We start from the raw sequence: 17032 nt of genomic DNA, 5'->3' as shown, positions 1-17032 counted from the left end.
TCTCTCTCCCTCCCTACACCGCCCAGCTTCACCCAGTCCACAACCCTGGGAGCCTCTGGCCATTTCTCGTGCCAGTCCCTCCACTGGAATGCCCTTCCTCCCTTTGTTTTTCTGGCTAAATCACCCTCCAAAACTCAGCTAAGTGTCACCTCCTCTAACTGCTCAGGAAGAAAAAGGCACAAGTTACTGATATTCACAGCGACACGGCTGAGGTCCAATCACACACGATGAGTGAAAGACGCCAGACACAGAAGGCTGCATACTGTGTGACCCCACTGATACGAAACTCTGGGGAGTGGCATGGGACAGTGTAATCGACAGTGACAGAAATGTCACTAGTTGCCTGGGACAAGGGATAGGGTAGGCTGACCCGGCAGGGACACAAGGGAACCTCTTGGAGTGACAGTTCCCTGGGTATATACATGTCATGATTGAACTGTAAACTTAAAATGGGTACATTTTATTGTGTGTGATTTGCACTTCAAGAAAGAGGACTAAAAAGAAAATCTAAATTAAATTAAATTAAATAATTAAATTAAATTAAAAAAGAAAGACAATGTTCTCTGGGAGACCTTGTCCTGACCCTTGGCTGTCACAGTGCCCTCTGTGCCCAGGCTGGGTTCTGGGCACTCCTGGGTCCACACTCTAATCACCTGTATCTCCACTAGAGCGGAAGCATCCTAAAGGCAGGGATGGTGATTAAGTCACCTCTAGGGATCCCTGGGTGGCGCAGCGGTTTGGCGCCTGCCTTTGGCCCAGGGTGCGATCCTGGAGACCCGGGATCAAATCCCACGTCGGGCTCCTGGTGCATGGAGCCTGCTTCTCCCTCTGCCTGTGTCTCTACCTCCCTCCCTCTCTCTCTCTCTCTCTCTGTGTGTGTGTGTGTGACTATCATAAATAAATTAAAAAAAAAAAAAGTCACCTCTACCCTCTCAGCAACCGATGTTCAATAAGTACTTGAATGAATGAATGAGTGAATGGTCAAAAATGCTATCACCCATATAATCTAGCTGCTTCCTGAACTTGATTTGCTTTGCAGGTACCACCTGCCCCTCCATAGTCTACATGCCACCTCCTTTCCTAGGCTGGGAGCTCCGGGGGCAGGGACTGGCTGCCATTTGGTCACCTTTGTGTCTGCAGGGCTACCAAGCCAACGTCTGCATTGCCTGCAACTTACCCCCTGCCGTGGCCTAATGCCCCTTCCCCTCCCATCCATGGGTAAACCCCCCTTCCTGTTCCTTTTCCTTCCCCACCCTCTCTCTGTACAAAGGCAAAGGCCCACCCCACTCCTAAGTGGCTAGTGGACTTCTGGGCCATGCCCACAGGGTCTGTATCCAGGCGAGAACTTTAGACTCCCCAGGAGCTGATGAGAAATACGGATTCCTGGGCCCCTTCTCATCCAGGTGGGAGGGATGCAGTGGCATGTGCTCAGAGAACTCTGACACTTGCTAGCTAAGAACCACAAGATCAATCCCTAAGAGGGGTTCTACTCCCTTCCCTGCTGCAGGTAGAGGGCAATATTTCCACTGGGTGGGAGGGAGTTCCAGAGCAGGCCCTGAGTGACCTAAGGAAAGTGCGAGGCTAAGACTGGCAGAGGGGCACAACATAGGGGCTGATGGGGTTAGAGGGGCAGGCTTGCATCCTCCCAACCTGCGGAGGGCTCTCCTCTGTGTCACTGCCACTCCCTCCTCCTCCCCGTGCAAGCCAGGCCATGGGGCATAGAGATTCCCAGCACCCCCTAGACACGGATGTCTGGAAAGGAAAACTCTGGTGGTGAGTAAGGTCCAGAGAGCTTCTCCCAGGCCTGGAGCCGGTGGGGGGAGGTGGTGGTGTCGGGACTGGACAGGAAATAGCAAAGTGAGACTCAACTTGGAAAAAATGTCAGGAACACACATCTGCAGTGAGAAGGGTGGGAGAATCCAGAGCACGTCGGCCCGGATAGAAGACCTCCCACCCCAGGGGCTCCAGGGAATGGGCCCTTCCACATGCCAGCCTGCCCTTGCTTACAGCCCCCTCCCCGCGGCCCAAGGCCCTGGGGTCAGATCAGGGCCTGTAGCAAGGGCCAACCCAGCAAGGGCAGAGTCTTCGTTTGTGAAAAGCTGAAGATCAAAAGGTTCTAGCAGCTGTATTTCACATCTGGGAGGGGAGATGGAGCCAGACCGGAAAGAGGCTCCCAGAAAGAGCCCAAAGGAGCCTGAGACTTGACCATAGAAGGGAACTCTGATTCAGATCTGGAAAGTCCGGTATCTACTTGGAAATAGAAAGAACTAACATTTATTGAGCACTTGCTATATACGCCAGGCACCCCTTTAAGGATTTTTATGAATGCTAACCCAGGTTACAGGCAGGGATGGGGACATGGAGCAGTCAGGTCATCTGCCTGAAGATCTAGCAGGTGGCAGAGCTGGGATTTGACCTCTCTGGTCATTCGGTTCTAATGTCTAAGCTTTTGCCACTGAGTCGGAACCGGCTGAGGTCACTGAGAGTCACTCTGCAAAACCATTTAACCGCAGTGCTGTTTCACAGTCTACAGAGCATTTCCTCAATCTTGGTGTCATTGGACCTTGACAATGACCCCCTGAGGTGGCTGAGCAGGTGTGAAAGGCCCCCTTTCACAGAGAAGGGAATAGCACCTCGCTTTCCCCATGTAACTTGCCCAAGGATCACAGGTGAGTGGCAGTGGAGCCAGGACAGACCCAGGACCTCCAGATTCTGCGCCTGCTGACCAGGAAAGAGGCAGGGCTGAGGCCGAGCCTCCAGGCTGGCCTTGAGGCCTAAGCAAGGGGGCAGGGCCAGAACGTCCAGGGCTGGCTGGTTCCCATCCCCAATCCAAGTAGCTCCCAGGATGGCCCTCGGATGCCTGAGCTGCCAGTGGCCTGAGCCTGTGCAATGTGCGCCTAACGTCCCAAGGAGGGCCACTGGTGGCTCCAAGGTCAAAGGCAGAAATAGAACCCAGGTTTCCTGCCCTCCAGCCATCTCCGGCAATGAGAAAGCCCGGCTTCCTCCCAGAGGAACGCAGTACTCAGGCAGGCGTTGGAGCCGGATGGCGGGGCCAAAGAGGAAGGGTCCAGAAGGCAGACCCGGGCCAGAAAGGAAGGAGCCAAGCAGAGAGGGGGATTTTCCAGACCTGGCAGGTTCCTGATGGGGGAAGTGGAAGCAGCTGACTCATACAAGGCAAGGCCAAAGGACTGTTTTTTCAAGCACTGGGAACAATTGCTTGGGGCAGGGGTGTGGGCACAGTGGCCCCTCAATGGGGGGTGGGTGGCGGTGGAGGGGACCCAGACAGGCGGGATACCAGACAGACAGGGAACTTCTGGGAGACAGCTCCTAAGGCTGGGTTGTATCGCCACTGGAGACGGGAACAGAAGGTAGAGAAAGTTTGGGGTGCAGGGGGAGGTGCAGCTATGGATATAGGATATCAGGTCTGGGGTTTTTGAAGGATTTCTTAAGTGAGGATCGTGGGTCTTGCACAGGACATGTGTGCAGGTAAAGGTTTCCTGTGCTGCTAAAATCAAAGCTGTAGGAAAGTGGCAGGAGGGTGAGGACAACAGGGATGGGCCGACGCCACGGAGGGCTTTCTCCGGGCCGTGTCCTCCTTGTCCTCAGCACTGTGTGGACCACCTCGATTAATCCTCGTAGCAACTGGGGGGCAGGTAAGGTGGGGGTGCCACTGCAGGGCTATTAACCCTCGTCTGTAGCAAGGGAAATGCAAAGAGCTCTGAAAACCGAGAGTGTTTTCTTTTTTAAAATGAGTTTATAACAAGCTCATTTGGTGCCAAGTCCTGACCTGAACTGACAGGAAGCTATTAACATCCTATTTACTCCACTTAGGGGTGAGGAGTTGTATGTTTTGCTGCAGCAATATTACTGTGTTTCATTAGGGGCGTTGCCCCAGACTCCACCAAGTGTTCTCATGTGCTCTATTGTAACCTTTCTCCTATCTGGAAACTTCTGGATTCCAAAGCAGCTTCGCGGGTTTCAAGGTGCATTATCATTTCCATTTTGCAGATGAGAAGAGGGAGATCACAGGGATCACCTTGTGAACGAAGTTGAAAGCGTGTAAGGAGCCCAGCTTGATGCCTTATAGACTGTAAGTGCTCAGTAAGCGTTAGAATTAGTACCATGCAGGGGACGCAGAGTAGAGGTGAGGGGAGGGTACCAACAAGGGGTGATGTGGGGGGTGCGGGGCATGGGCTCAGGCCCGGGGTCAGCCTCCAGGTCTGGGATGAAGGGAAGGGCCTGGCACTGCTGCCTAAGCTCTGGGCGGGCTGGCGGGGTGGCTCCCAGGTCGGGGGTGACAACAAAGTTTGGTGCCAAAGCTCAAGTTAACTGCCTGCTCTGAGGTTGACTCTGGGACCACAGGGGGACTTTGGGCTGCTGCAGAGATGTTATTCACATATGACTTGGGCCGCCGGCCCATCACCCCCTCCTCATGGCCCAGGCCTGAGCTGAGCCCACCACTACCCCCGCAGCTGGGCAGGAAGGTCGGAGCACGGCAGTCCCCAGGGTGGCTGCAGCTGCCCAGGGCAGGGCTCCAGGCATCTGGGCTGGAGTGAGCTCACTCCATCAAAATCCAGAGACTGTGTGGGGGCGGGAGACAAACGAGCCCCTGCCTGCCCACCTGCCTCCTGCCAGCACAGACTTTGCCTCAGTGTCCCTTCCCCCATCTACGGTCCCCAAATCTTCAGAGAAGGACCCAGACCTCAAAAAGTTCCCACTCCCACTCTGTGACGATAGAGGCTCCCAGGTGACCCCATAACACATGCTCCCTGATTCTGCGATAACCCAGGCCCCCAGATACAGGGTCAAGGTGCCCTGCCCCACCCCCAGACTGCCCAGTGCCCTGTCTATGGGCAGCAGACGGCAAAGGGGAAGGAATCTGTCAGGGCAGCACTTTGTTGTGCAAACTGCCAGGGGCGGGTGAGCCCAACACAAAGGCCAAAGGCCTTTAATCCCCTGGCAGGCTAAGAGGGGCGCCGGGCCGGAAAGGAGGCGGCCGCAGCCTCCTCTGGCATGCCTACGCTGCCCGTGCCACTCGGGAGGCCGGCCAGCTTCCCACACTCAAGCTTCCAAGGTGCAGGAGCTTCGCCAGCCCGCTGGCCAGAAAGAAGCATGACCCCCCCAAATAAGGAGAATAGTGGAGGCACAGCAAGCACTCACTGGATGTGGGTGCCAAGATAAGGCTCTCACCAGGCTTACCTCGTGCAAACCCATAACCCCATAAACCAGATACGGGTCCCCGGCCAGCCGCGCTCCCACCATCCCCAGTTTACAGATGAGAAAAGAAGCTCAGAGAAGTGAACTCATCTCCCCGAGGTCACACAGCTAAGGCAGTGGGAATCCAGTTTGAAAGCAGGGCCCCCGCTTCTGCACTCTGCTAGCTTGGAGGCACAGCAGCCAGCAAGCCCCTGCTTCCCATCCCAAGGCCTGTGACCTGCAAAGTCTGTCCTCCATCCAGGGCCATGTCGGAGCACTGAGGGAAAGCAGAGGCCTGGGGTCTCTTGTCCCAGCTCTGCCCCAAACTCACCATGTGGGCTTGGACAAGCCCCTTGGCACCCCTCCCATTTAGCAAACTGCAGTGAGACCCCACTCTATGCACTAGGCTTCCACACCAGCCATCTCTGTTGATGTGAAAATACCAGGAGGGCCGAGATTTTTGTCTATGTTGATCATTGCTGCATCTTCAAGACAGAAAGCACATACTAGGTGCTCAATTAAGACCTGCGGACACAGACAGAATGCGAGAACGAACAAGCGAACCTGCTCAACAACCCCGAGGTGGGAATTAGCCTTTCTGACAGAAGAAGAAAATGAAGTTCAGAAAGAGAGAGTGAGGACTTGCTCAAGATCGCATAGCAAAAGCTGCATTTCTGAGCCTCAGTTCCCCAGCATTAGAACTGAGGCCGGGGCCTGTGGGTGCCTCATTCGGTCAAGCATCTGCCTTCGGCTCAGGTCGTGATCTTGGGGTCCTGGAATGGAGCTCCCAGTAGAGCTCCCCGCTCAGCAAGGAGTCTGCTTTTCCCTCTCCCTCTCCCTCTCTCCCCCTGCTCATGTGTTCTCTCTCAACTAAATTAAAAAAAATTTTTTTTTTAATTATAAGGAGCACCTGAGTGGTTCAGTGGTTGAGCGTCTGCCTTTGGCTCAGGTCGTGACCCCGGGGTCCTGGGATCGAGTCCCACATCGGGCTCCCTGCAGTGAGCCTACTTCTCCCTCTGCCTGTGTCTCTGCCTCTCTCTCTCTGTGTCTCTCATGAATAAATAAATAAAATCTTTAAAAAAATTTTTTAAAATAAAACTGAGGCCATAATACCTTGTCCCAAGGGAAAAGGGAATCTGAATAACATCCTCCTTGAGATGGATAACACTCCCTCCACATCTCAGGTTCCTCAGTGATGAAACAGGTAGAGGTCCCTTGTTTGCCTCCTGTCCAGGGCTATTGGGAGAGGCAAGGGGAATAAAGGGTGATCTGCTTTGGAAAGGGTGACCAGAGAACTGGCTGGCCCTTTACCAGGTGGACCTGACCCTTTACCAGGTGGGCCTGACACGGTCTCTGCCTTCAAGGTCCCTATGCACACAGCTGCGGTTGCACCCGAGCAGGGCTGCCACCATCACCGTCAAGCAAGAGCACTTTATGAGTCTCAGAGATGCGGCCAGTGGGGCAGAGGGCAGACTTTACTGGGACAACCCTGATTCCAGGCCGCCTTGGCCACTACCTCGCTGGGCAGCCTCAGCTTCCTCCCCGGTAAGGAAAGGATAATCAATCCCACCTTCCCTAGAAGGTTCAATTCAAGTTGCTTTGATCTTTACTTCCCGTGCACCTACTATGTGCTGGGTCCTGGGGATAAAACGGGGAAGTTAACAGACATAGAGCTCTGTGTTCCCAAGGGAGATGCAGGATGAAATACAGTGCATGGAGGACTCTACAGAAGAGGGGCGGGGGCTGGGAGGGCCCAGAGGACAGTCCCCTCAGTGACCGAGGCAGGTGGGAGTTTGGGGAAGGTTTCTCCGGGGTAAAGGACAATTCAGCTGGGTCTGAAAGACCGTCTCACCTAAGTAGGGTGGAGAAGGGGCAGAGGGCGTACACCAGGGAGAAGGAAGGGGCACATGTGCCCAGGCCCAGAGGTGGGAAGAGGACACAGCACCGTCAATGGACCAGCCCTGAATGGCTTTTTCCACCCAAAGACCAGTGTCCCTTGACTATGCTGGTGTCACGGTGCTAGTCACAGCGCCCAAGTACCCCGGTCCCCCCAGAGTCCATGCACTCTCCTCCCGCCCCACAGACACCCCAAGAATGGGCCTCCCCTGGTGGTGGATGAGCTGCCTGCCAGCCTAGAGGGAAGAAGCAGGAAGTCACGGGGAAATGCCCCCGCCCCCACCCGTGTGCCAGGTGGGGGTGGCCCAGTGGGAACGGCTTCCGGGCTGGGCCGCCCAGCAAGAAGGTCCCCAGGGCTTGAACACTATCTGCCAAGCATGGCTGGTGCCAACAGCGCCTGCGGTGTTCACGTGCCTGCCTCCTGCCTGCAGCCTGGCGTGGTTCTCAGATTCTCTGGCACCCAGGAGGCCCTGCTGCCGCGGAGTGCTGGAGTGTCTGTGGGCCTTCCAGGCCCCACCGACCTGTTTGGGCTGGCCCATCCTCTCTGGGGTCGCCACCCATAGATTTCATGAATGAAGCCCCCAGCACAGTGCCAGGCCTACAGGAGGACAGGAGGGATCCCGTTCCACAAATTTTGGTTGAAATGAGACACTACTTACAACAATGACCACCTCCTGAACCTATTGGGTTAGGCCTTTCCATTAGTCTTGATTCATCAAAGGAGGAGAAGAAAAGCCCTTACAAAGGGTGACCACGTCCTGTGTGACCTATACACATACACACACACCTCTCCAACCTCCTCCCCTCCTATGCTCTCCCCACTCCCTGTCACATTTATCTCAATAGCTTTCAACTACACCTCTCTCCCACCTCAAGGCCTTTGCACCTGCTGCATCCTCCACCTGGGACACTGCTCCCAGATGTGCCCACTCCTCTTCTTCTTGTTTCTGCTCAAAGGCCACCTTTACAGAGACCCACCCTGGCCATATCCCAGGTCCAGCATCTATTCACTAGCCCTGTCACTTCCCTTGTCCTGCCTCCTAGCACCTCACCACCTACATTCTACCCACATTTACACATTTATCTGTTTATCATCAGTCACCCCCACTAGAACATCAGTGCCACAAAGGCAAGGGACTCTGTCCATTGTGCTCACTGTCGTACTACCTGGCACAGAGTAGCTGCCCAAAGACACTTTTTAAGTTAATGAAGAGGTGGAGTTTATAAATGAAGACTTGGAGTCTCGGGAAGACCACTTGCCCAGAGTCAAGAGCTGGAAGAGCCAAGACTAGGAGCCCGACCCCTCCCTGGTTCCCAAGCTCTGTACTGCCCGAGCCCTCTTCCTGCCATCTCTGACGCCTGAGCCTTCAGCCAGGGGGCCCATTTTTCCCGTCACTGAGCAGGGACCTGCTCCCAGGGATTGGGTGGGGGTCTAGGAGGTGAGCGGGGCCACAGCCCAAGCTCAAGGGCCTTGCACAAGGCAGCCCGGCCCCCAGGCTTCAGTGACCCTACTCCTGCTTGATCCCGTGGGCATCGGCAACAGGAAAAAACAGGCTGGAACGGCAGCTGCTTGCAGCCAAGGAGGCCAGCACCCCCTGCCCCCCAGGGCTTTCCTCATCTGCTTCCTGGACGGGGAGGAAGGGGCCGGCAGGGCCGAGCCCATGACTGAGGACAGGCCTGGTGGAGGGGGCACAGAGCTGGAAATAAAAGGAAGGGCCCTTCCTTTTGAAGTGCCCCACCCCTTTTCCTCATGACTAATGTCCAATCCAAGACACAGTAAAGCTGGACGTGGCGGGAGGGTCCTGCAGACAAACACACCTGGGACAGGCTGGTGACACAAAGGTGAGCTGGTTCCCTAAGTCCTCAGCGTCCCGAACACCATGACGGGAGGAGGGGGAACGATTCACTGTTTCCCAAACGTGCATAACTTGGAACCCTTTCTTCATGCTCAGGGGACTAGGGTTCCACGGAGCACATACTGGGGGCACCCACACCGAACCTACCGCCTTCCCTGGGCGAGCAGCCAACGAGCTCTGCTTCAGCGAGGCTTTGGATGTGAGATAGGGCCCGTCAGCGACACCACCGCCGCCACCACCACTGCTGCCACGGCCACCACCGCTGCTACCACCGCTGGCACCACAGACACCATGGCCACAGGGGTTTTGAAAAAGGAGCTCTGAACACAGAAAGCCCCGAGGCCCCACGCAATGAAGGGCTGGTCGAGGAAAGGCAGGCCAGGTGACACCAGGGGTATCTTCTCTCCTCGGGGAGAAACACTGTCAGAGCCTGAGAAAAGCCAGACAGAAGCCGCCCCGTCCCTCCCTGCCAGCAGCCTGGCCTCTGGGGAGATGAGTCCTGTTGGAGGGGACAGAGGGCATGGCCCAGCACCTGGTCACGCTGGACCCCGAGGACCATGCAAAAGGTCACAGGGTCCCTGCACCCACGAGAGTGGGTGGGAGCTGAGGTCTCTGCGGGGAAGTTCAGCTGCTGGCGCTCCTCGGGCGGCAGAGTGGGCCGGGAGGGACTGAGAAGGGCTTCCAGCTCTCCCCACCGTCGGGGTAAGCCCCTTCCCCTCTCCAGGCCTTGGGCTCCCTCGGTCACATGAGGAAGCAGGCCTAGAACACTGCTTTCCAGGCTGTCCTCGGCGCCTCGGGGACCACTTCAGACAGCAGGTGACTGGGTGGGGGGACAGATAGAACTTGGGCCCCCTCCCCCAAATACTTGCTTCAGTGAAAACAAATCCACCTTTTTCCATTTTATATTAGGACCCTCCACATAATACATCCGGTGTGGCCCCTGGTTAGCTGGGTGCAGGCCGCTTTACCCCTCCATGCCTCTCCGTTTCTCATCTGTAAAATGGGCATGATAGTTCCTGTTAAGAGTATCTACCTCATGGGATTGTTGTAAGGATAAGACAAAAATGTAAAATGCTACAAATAGCACCAGCACCCAGTGAACGTCCGATGTTTGCTGTTATTTATCAAAATATTGCAAGATTTGGGCAGCCCCGGTGACGCAGCGGTTTGGCGTTGCCTGCAGCCCGGGGTGTGATCCTGGAGACCTGGGATCGAGTCCCACGTCGGACTCCCTGCAAGGAGCCTGCTTCTCCCTCTGCCTGTGTCTCTGCCTCTCAGTCTCTCTCTCTCTCTCTCTGAATAAAATAAATAAATCTTTTTAAAAAATATTGCAAGATTTAACCAAAATACTATTACTTGATTGGCATAAGGGTTTCACTGCTCATTAAGAAGTTTGAAAGCTCTCAACTAAAACGATCCCAAAGGTTCCCTCTGCCTTTGACATTTTAGGACACTGAAATCCCAAAACCTTAGGTTTGTAGAATTCTAGGCTATGCCTCCACCGGCAAAGAGGGCGAGGCTCGCAGAGGTAATCACGAAGTGAGATCCAAGCCTTAAGGAGTGGCCTGCAGGGAACTGCCCAGCACAGGGTCGCCATCATCCCCATCATCAATCAATCATCATCATCATCATCATCATCATCATCATCATCATCATCATCTATTTATACTTCCCCTGACACCCTCTTCCAGAAAAACTCAAAGCCGCTTACAAAGATGTACACATAATAGCAGGAGAGAATGAACAAAACATACGTAAGAAAAGCTCACAAGAGCAAGCTGACAGTCTGGAGGGAGGTGAGTAGATAGACAGTATGTGCTGAATTCTGGAGGTCTGGGAAAGCAACAATTCATTTGGCTCTGAGCTTTCCAGTGGCCAATGGGAGGAAGGAAACCTGACCAGTCCCTGGATTCCATGTCCCAATGAGATCAAAACAAACCCGTTGCTTAGAGGAAGCACAACTATTCCTGATACCGAGAGCAGAGAATGTCTCAAGGGCAAGGTCTGTCTGGTGCCCTTCTTCCCCCTTGCCAGTGGAGCTGACATCCCGTAGGGGTCCACGGACTGGGACCCCTTGAGGCTGAAGTCAGGGGCAGAGGCTACAGCCATCGAAGATCCAGGAGGCTGGAATAGTCGTCCAGAGCCTGCCCTCAGCATCCTTGGCCTGGGCAGGATTACCCATCCCTCCCCAAACGTGAACACAGCCAGTGCCCAAAATAGCCAGAGCACCAGAGGGTGCCAGGAGGCCCCGGGCAAGGGACATGGCTAGGCCTGCCCACAGCGGAGGGCCCAGTGGGCCAATGCACACACGTCCCTGGCGCACAAAGGAGCACCTTCACTCAGGCACACAGCCCTCCTTGGGAGTCCCCCACCCACGGAGCTCCCCCTTCAGCCAGCACGTTGCTCACGCAGAACCAGGCAGCGCTCCGCCCTTCCCACAGGCAGCCTTTCTTGCAGGAGCCAAATGGAAAAGTCTGCCCAGAAACACCACCCCTGCCATATAGGAAAGACCTCCTCCTGCTCCAGGATCAGCCTCCTTCAGCATCCTCCAGGGTCCCCCCGCTGCAGGCCAAGACAATGGGGGCTATTCTGGGCTGCATGGGGTATTTAAAGCTCTGGCTGGGCCTCCTCCCTGGGGAACAAGAAGCCTTGACCTAGGCAAGACCTTCCTGAAATTGTTGCTGCCCAGACTGTGATAGCTGCATCCCAACCTCTCCTGCCAGGCCTTGAGGCCCTGAGGGATGCAGCACCAGTGTCGCCTCCTCTAAGGAGCCCATGGGACCACTGCTCAAGACCCTCAGGAGAGCTGGGTCTTGGGCTCTGCTCCGCCAGTGACCTCAGCCCATTTTCTCGTCTGAAAACGTGGATAATACAGCAGTGTGTATAAAAGTGCTTGGCGGCTTCTGTGGTTAAGATGAAGTTCTGTCTCCCCAGCCACCGCGTGGGATAGAATGTAAGCAAGGATGGGAATTTTGTTTGTTTTGTCTCTGCTCTTTTTCAAGCACCTGGCACACAGTAGGTATCAAATAAATATTTATTGACTGGTATAAATATTTGTGGAATGTGTCTGTAACCCCCATGAGCCAGCCACGGTGCTGGGTGCACAGGTGGCCAACAGTCCTTGAGGATAATATTGCTAGATCTCAATTTGGGTACTTAGAACACTCCAGGCCATATGCTAAGTATTTAACATTGATTCTCTCATTTTAATTTGCTCAATAATCCTAAGAGGTAGGTATTATTCTTATTTTATAAGCAAGAAAATGAGAGTTCCGCTCCAAGCAGTTAAGGAGTTTGCCTGGAAGGGTGCCTGGTTGGCTCAGCTGGTGGAGTGTGCAACTTGTGATCTCAGGGTTGTGGGTTCAAGCCCCATCCTGGGCGTAGAGACTACTTAAATAAATAAATCTTAAAAAAAAAAAAAAAGCGCTTGCCTGGAGTCCTCAAACTACTAAGTGGCCAAGGTGATAGGCCCAGGAACCTCAAAGTCTCTATTGTCCTACACAACACGGTCTAAAGAAAGGCAATGGGGTAGGCACTGGGCCAAGAGCTGTGTGATTTCAAGCAAGTAGCTTGGCCTCTCTGGATCTGTTTTCTCTTCCATAAAAACGGGCTCATTAATTCCTATTTCTCCGTGTTAGTAGGATCAAAGGAACTCAGGGATGCAACCCTGTCCTCCGTATTAGCCCCAACCTCTCCCTAGGGGCAGTGGCTGTGAAGGATGGTGGGAAGATGTCCTTCGGGAGGAGGGAGGTGCCCACTGCTGGCTTTGGAACAAAGCTCAGCAGCTGCTGACAACAGCTGGTAAGAGTTCTGGGCCTGGTCCAAGCAGGGGGAGAAGGGGCGGGCTGAGAAGTCACCTCTGGCCCTTCTCTATCACCCTTCCCTGCTGACAGCTGCTGGGGCACCGGGGGCCAAGGGCCGCACAGCAGGAGGGGGTTGGGAGCAGCAGGGCTGGGGTCACCTCAGTCCTCATGCTGCCAACTGCTCAAATCCCAGGGTCCCTGGCCCTGCTGGGCCCACTGGCCAGGACTCAGGCCTCATTCCTGTAGCCCTTTACCCAGTTCCTGGGGGAAGTCTGGGCAGGGGAGGGAGGGGTTGGAGCAAAGGTCTATGGGCCAAGGATGCCTTGCCTGGAGCCTGGGTGCCCCAGAGACCCTGGCTGGGAGGGGGGATGGGCAGGGCCGAGTGGGCAGGGGGTCCCGGGAGAGGCCTCGTGCCATTCCTGGCAAATGGCTGGGGGTTGCAGGCCCTGCAGGGAGCCTTCTTGGAGCCTGTGGACCTGGTCCTGCTCTGCCCCACCCCAGGCCCCTCTCAGCCCCACAGCCCTGCACAGTGCCAACCCTTTCCAGTTCCCTGCAGCCCACGCGGCTCTCCCTCCTCTGAACTCTTGCATCCCTATAATTACGCCTGGCCATATTTTCCAAGGCGAATGTGGAGAAACAGTTTAACAAAGGATCCCTGGGCCACTTCCAGGTGTCAGAGGCAGCCTGGGAGATGTAGTTTGGATGCACAAGTATTCCAAGTCTCGGGCACGGTCACAGTTTTTCAGGAAGCCTATTTTTATTTTATTCATAAATCAAAGCCATCCTAGGAAATGTGTGTTGGTCACATGCCACTCCACGGCACTTGGAGCTGACCACACGCCCTGAGCCTGGTAACTGCCTAGCTGTGTAGCCCTCGGCAAATCACTTGACCCCTCTGAGCCTCTGTTTTCCAGTCTGTAAAACAGTAATAAAAATGACCCCCTTACAAGACCGCTGTGAAGATTTCACAGGACAACCTGTCACTTCCTCCCTCCCCCGCCCGCCCCCCACCCATCCAAGAGCTCATGGGCCCAGAGAGTGAGCTTTCCAGAAACCCGCCGCCAACCCCCCAACCCTGGGGAAGAATAATTCCTGATATGCCTGCCCCCCTTCCCCTCTACCAGGTGAGGTAAGGCTCAAGCTAAACCTGCCTGGGAAGCTTTCCAACAGATTCCTGGGTCCCAGGCTGCCAGGGCTAGGAGGGATCACCTGGCCCAAAGTTCTCTCTTTTGCCAAAAGAGAGCCCAGAGAGGGTAAGGAAGGACTTCAAGGAAGACCAGCCAGTATGGAAGAGCCTGAGTTCAAATCCCATTCTGTGACACAGCCCACTGGGTCAGTTCCCCCTTAGCTTCATTTTAGTGACACCCCCCCCACCCAGGTGCTGTTAAAAGGATGAGTTGGATCATGTGTGTGAAGGATAAGACAGATCGTGTACGGAGAGTACTTAGAGAAGCGCCGGGTGCTCAGAGAAGATATGGAAGCTCCAAGAAGACAAGTCCTGGCAAGTCGATGGTAGAGGCAGACACAGGCCCCTTCTCCTTCCATCACGTCACCTCCTTCCCCTCCTTCCCCAAGGCTGGGGACTCCGGGAGGGTGGCATTAAGCTGGGGCTGATCAGGCCCTGAGACCCTGGTCTTGACCTCTGGGACTTACAGCTGGTCCCTCCAAGTAGGTCCTAAGCCGCAGGCAGACCAAGGCCGAGGAAAGGGCAGGGCTGGCAAGCCAGGGGTGCATGTCCTTGGCAGGGAAGACCTGATCTCCCAGGGACTCGGGTTACCGGAAATGGTAAATCTCCCATTGCCTGCCACCTCCGACCAGGAATGTCTGTTGCCTCAGGGAACATCCTGTTCACTTGCCCCCAGAGAGACAAGGGATAGCCCAGGACCTGGGCCCCCCTCCGCTCCCTACCCCACCCCTGAGGTGTCCAGTTAGCCTCTGGGGCTCCCCAGCCAAAGGGTACCTGTCATTCTGGGGCAGTGAGAATGGTTATAATCAACCGATCACAGGAGAAGAGAGAGCTGGAAGGGGTGCCCCCCAAAAAAAGATTGAGAACCACCCTACGATCTGGTCCATTCACTCCTGTCAAATGTAGAGTCCGAACCCCAAATTTGGGTAAAAGTTGTGATCTCGTTACCCCGATGCTGGAGGTAGCACAGTGGGAACTTTGGGGCAGAAGTAACCTGGGTGGAAGCCCGGCTCCGTGACCCTGCAGCTGGGGAGCTCTGGGCGAGTCGCTGCAGCTCGTGTCTGACCAGTGACAAGGCTGCGATGGGGACCCTACGAGATTCATGGAGCTGAGACGGAGTTGCTGGGCACAGAGCCTGGCGCAGGGCCCGGGCCCAATTAATGGTGGCTCCGAGAAGCACCCGGTGGAGGAGGGAAATGACCAGTCATTGTTACGTGTGCAGGTATTATGCGTCACGTGTGTTTTCTGCCCTCATGGAGTCAACATTCAACTTGGGAGTCAACTGGACCATAAACTACTATTTGTCAAATGGTGAGAGAGTTATAAGGAAAAACACAGCGGGGGGTCAGGGGGCAGGGACCATCGTGGTGACACCTGCTATTTTACAAGGCCAGTCAGGGAAGGTGACAGCAATGGGAAGGCAGCGAGTGCACAGGGGAAGGGGACTCCAGGAACAGGGAACAGGAGCTGTATCTGCACCAAGGCAGCAGTATCCTTAGGATGTTCTAGAAACAGCCAGGAGGCCAGTTGCCTAATGCTCACAACTCTGCCCTGAGAGTGAGGTATAATTATCCCCATTCCCCAGGGGAGGCCCAGGACACTCAAAGAGGCTCGCCCCAGGTCACGGAAAAAGTGGCAGGGCCAGGATTCCAACCCTTTTTCTTTCTTTTTCTTTAAAGATTTTATTTATTTATTCATGGGAGACAGAGAGAGAGAGAGAGAGAGAGGCAGAGACACAGGCAGACGGAGAAGCAGGCTCCAGGCAGGGAGCCCGATGCGGAACTTGATCCCAGGACTCTCGGATCATGGCCTGAGCCAAAGGCAGACGCTCAACCGCTGAGCCACCCAGGCATCCAACCCTTTTTCTCAGCTAGATATCCAGGGGTTACTGTCCCCAGAGCTCCCACAGGGAGAGAGGCAGGATGGGAAAGGCTCCTAAGGTGATCAAGTCAGAGTTCTGACTCCTCCAGACTGGCTGTGTGATGTCAGACATCACATCTCCTTGCTGGGCTCAACAGCCTCGGCCCTCGTGGACAGAGATGCCTGTTTGTCCACCTCCCAGCTGATGAGGGAAGGAACCACCAGGAGAAGGAGGACAGAACATGACACTCAGAGGTGACCCTGAGCTTCTCTGGCATCTCAGACCCAGTGTTCCTCCCCAGACGAGTGTGAATGGCGCGTGCAGACCCTACCAATCTGAATCGCCAAGGGTGACTTCCTGCCAGGCACCCAAGAGTGTTCACCCTGCCCAGGCCTGCCCGGGCCTTGTCCCCACTCGGTGGGGTGTCCGAGATCTGGCCACTGTTGCCAATCTGGCCTGCACTCCGGCTCCAGGTGTCAGGCATGCCCCTCATCCCCAGGACCCAGCCCAGGGACAATTCCTGGTGTCCTGACCAGGCGGAGGCCCATGATCAGCCTTTGTAACCAGGGGTGCCAAGTTAGGCCAGCCCTTGAGGGCACTGTGCCAGACCCTGAGGCCCAGCCAAGTGCAAACAACATGCTTGGTGCCCAGATACAGGAGTGTTAGAGCGGGCAGGCTGCCCACTGCCCCCGTCACAACAAACCATCATCTCTGTCCTGCCGAGAGGGGCCCAGGCACCTCAGCTGGGAGCAGGGGACTGCCAGGGGAGGCCTCCTCCCCCACCTCCACGCCCAAGGAAGGGCAGTGGGAATCTCGGAGCCTGGACATGGAGATTCCAGATGCCAGCAGCTAAACAGGCAGATCTGCAGAGACAGCTGAGGGGAGTGGGTGGGAAATTAAGGAGGAAGGGGGGACTTTTTTAGCATTATGGGTGGAGTCAGGGGAGGGAGAGGGAGAGCTCCCCAGGGACTGAGGAGAAAGTGGGGAAGGTACAGAGGGACAATCCTGTCCACCTCTATCAAGGCCTCCGCAGCTTGTGGAGGGGGGGCTCCCAAACCAGGAAGGGGAACCAGTCATAACAGCCACCCCTTACTGAATGCATAGGCCACCCAATGGAACTTTCTGGAGTGATGGAAATGTTCTGTCCAATAAGGTAGCCACTAGCCATCTGTGGCTACTGAGCACTTGACATGTGACTGAGGCCTCAGAGAAACTAAAATTTTTTATTCAAAAC

The 17032-nt window shown here is 55.2% G+C and overlaps 1 protein-coding gene and 1 long non-coding RNA gene across 7 annotated transcripts in view; one reads left to right on the top strand and one right to left on the bottom strand.

The window, feature by feature from the left end:
- The window catches only part of HSPG2 (heparan sulfate proteoglycan 2), a 99258-nt gene that overhangs the window by 66811 nt on the left and 15415 nt on the right, over nucleotides 1-17032 (bottom strand). The gene's annotated exons all lie outside the window — the stretch shown is intronic.
- LOC140634254 (uncharacterized) lies at nucleotides 3280-6093 on the top strand. Its single transcript, XR_012031766.1, has 3 exons — nucleotides 3280-3368; nucleotides 4009-4090; nucleotides 5603-6093. It is a non-coding gene; the product is annotated as an uncharacterized lncRNA (long non-coding RNA).

This window comes from Canis lupus, chromosome 5 (assembly GCF_048164855.1).
Source record: "Canis lupus baileyi chromosome 5, mCanLup2.hap1, whole genome shotgun sequence".
Lineage (NCBI taxonomy): Eukaryota > Metazoa > Chordata > Mammalia > Carnivora > Canidae > Canis > Canis lupus.
The sequence above is the reverse complement of the archived record's forward strand: the minus strand, read 5'-3'. Positions and strand labels throughout refer to the sequence as shown.